Source organism: Geospiza fortis, unplaced genomic scaffold, assembly GCF_000277835.1.
Source record: "Geospiza fortis unplaced genomic scaffold, GeoFor_1.0 scaffold55, whole genome shotgun sequence".
In the NCBI taxonomy this organism is placed as follows: domain Eukaryota; kingdom Metazoa; phylum Chordata; class Aves; order Passeriformes; family Thraupidae; genus Geospiza; species Geospiza fortis.
In genome coordinates this window covers 2,973,399-2,976,530 of record NW_005054308.1, presented here as the reverse complement: position 1 = coordinate 2,976,530, position 3,132 = coordinate 2,973,399, and positions in this window count along the sequence as shown.

Below are 3,132 nucleotides of genomic sequence, written 5' to 3'. Positions count from 1 at the left end.
GGGAGAGAGCGGGAGTGCCGGGGGACAGGGCCCGGGAGAGAATCGGGACAGAGTCGGCAATGCCGGGCGGGACAGGGCCCGGGAGAGAGCGGGAATGCCGGGCGGGACAGGGTCCGGGAGAGCCCGGGACAGAGCCGGGACTGCCGGGCGGGACGGGGCCCGGGAGAGCCCGGGACAGCCGCACCCGGGCCCGGCCGGGCAGCAGCCGCGCTGCCTGGCGCTCCCGGAGCGTTTCAGCCTGGGATTTTCTCCTTGCCAGGCACATCAGCTCACTGTGATCCAGCTGAACTTCTGCAAAGTACACAAACAATTGCTCGAGGTCAGATTACAAGGTTGTACATTTAGATTTTACTCCTATGCTGTGTATTCAGCCCACTCCCACTCTTTGCAGTAACTGGATGTTTTAAAAATTTAGTTGTTATAAATTTTTAATTAGGGATAATGGTCCATTTTGCCATATGGGTCCCTCAGCACTTCTTTAAGTTCCCTCTAAACACAGACTGATGTCCTGGCTCTCAGCCCTTTTTGAAAATCCCATTACTCCAACAGACAGAGCAGGTCTCTTTGAAGTCATGACCCAGTTCTTACATGCAGCCTTGGAAGTTATCCCTGAACTTGGATTTGTGTGCTTACATGTGCCTCCCTGCTTTTCTTTCAGATGATTTTAAGGAGGTCAAAACATCATGGGACGCATAATGAACTGACAGAAATAAACACTGTCTGCACCCCCTGCCCGTTCCCGTTTCCTCCAGCCATCCAGGTGTGGAACAGCACCAGCCCAGGCTTTAACAGCACAAAGCTCAGTGCTGCTTTTTCACCCAGCTGGTGCCAGCCCTGCTGCAGCAGCACCACTGACTGGGTCATTTAGAAGAGGAATTTGCATTTCACACAGGGTGGGATTTAACTCTGCAAAGATTCAACTCTGACCACTTTAATCCAATGTCCCACCTTAGTGCAAATAGTCAGATGCCAAAAGTGAGGAATTCGCACAAAGCCTGGTATGGCAGGGGAGCAAGGTTTTCCAGAAGGCTTGGGAATAGGAAATTATAATACCCCAGCCACTAAAACATGATTCCCCACACTAGTGAGGAATGGTTCCTGGCAAGCCATCCCCTCCTCTGGACTCTCCTCCTCCTCCTCCCACCACACACATTCCCATTTTTCATTCCACTGCTCCTTTACCTTTATGCAGCTTTTATTTTGCTCCTGTTAACTTGGAAGGCAGAAAGCAATCTGTAAAAACCAATGCAAGCTTGGACCTGTACACAAAATGAAGGTCACTTAACAACATTAATTAATTCAGTATTAGCAGGCACTGCTTCAGAGCCCAGACAGGGCATCCCCTGTCCCCAGGGCAGCTCTCTGCCCTTTGAAGCCCAAGTCACCCTCAGCCTGTGCAGGGAAATAAACAAAAGCCAAACACCAGCACCAAGCTGGAGCTGAATCTGAAACCCTTTGGTATTTCCACCTGGCTTGGGAACTTTTTCAGCAATATCTCATCAGGGACAATATTTCTTCTCCTCTGACACCACCAGGGAACAGTGTATTGATGTTATCTAATGGAATATTTTAATCCTACCTGGCAGTAACATGTGTAGGTGGTAGTTTTAATAATAAATTAAAAGCTTTTTTTTTCTTCTCTGAAGATGTGCAATTTCTGTTCTGTTGATTGCATGGCACATATATGTTTTGAAATTAATATATCCCAAGCTACTTTAAAAAAAATCAATCCTAACTAACAATAAAAGATAGGCTCTGGCCCTGCAAAGGTGGTTTAATGTGTCTCAAAATGAAATCTGCACTAAGTATCCACTTTAGATTTGTATCTGGTGATAATTATTTCCAGTACTTCCTTGCGTAATGAACTTAAATGCATCACTGCCATTATAATGTCACTATGGGCATTTTAGTTCAAATGTTTTCAATTTATCAGGTACTTGTAACCCACTGACTTCCAGAGATGAGTGGAAACAACAATTTCAACACAACTTTGTCATTTGGTTCCTGGAGAGCTTTTTTTGTGTGTAATTATTAAAGCTCTCCAGTGTAACAGTGCTTCAAACACTTGGAAAAAATCCTTACACAGTCTGTGGTCTAGAACAGAAAGTAATGTGTTCCTTTTTGAGTAATACTCGGATGGATGTAACAACTTCCTGATCAGGAAGCTGTTTCAAGTTCAGTTCTTATTTCTATTTTTTTAAAATGACATTTGATAGGGCATATTTCAAATTTTTATATTTTTGTATTTTTATATATATTTTATTTTATTTTTGTAGTTTTATTTATATAATATTTTATTCTATTATATTATAATATATTTATATATATTATATTTCTATTTTAATTCATTTATATACTTTAATATATTTTGGTTTACATTTTAATTATTTTAATATTTTAAATATTTTTTAATATTTAAAAAAACCTAATTTTTACAGCACATTCTACATTAATCTCAAGTAAGTACAGGATTCTTGTGCAGCATTTCACAAACCCAAACAATTTCTCAGGTAACTTTGACCATTCACAAGATGATGTGTGTGAGCTGGGTGAGCTCCTGGTGCTGCTGTGGGTGCTTCCATCCTGGAGCTCCTGGGTGTCCTCAGCCCCACCTGGCCATGGGAGAGGGACAGCAGAACCAGCCATGGGAGAGGGACAGTTGTGCTAATCACATATCCCCTGAACACAGAGAGAATGGTTCTCTCCCAGGATTTTCCTGGGAAGCTCTGAGGAAGTTCAGAGAAGAGAATGAGAAACAATTCTTATCTCCATTTGCTGCCCCTGTTGTTGTGCACACATGGAATGTGTTATGCAGCTTGTTTGCCAAAGGGTGGTTTCTTAATTGGACACTGGATGGTGTTTGGATTGATTGACCAAACTGGATGGGACAGTCTGTAAGGGTTACGAGTTTCTTAGTAGTATGGTATGATATAGTATAGCACAATAAAGCAATTGATCAGCTTCTGCAGTCAATGCTAATTATTCCTTGTGGAGTCAGTGCTAATTATTCCCCGTTCAGGGGGCTGTTGTCACGATAGAAAGCAGAGCTGGCCATGGGGAGGGACAGCAGAGCCGGCCATGGGGAGGGACAGCAGAGCCGGCCATGGGGAGGGACAGCAGAGCCAGCCAAGG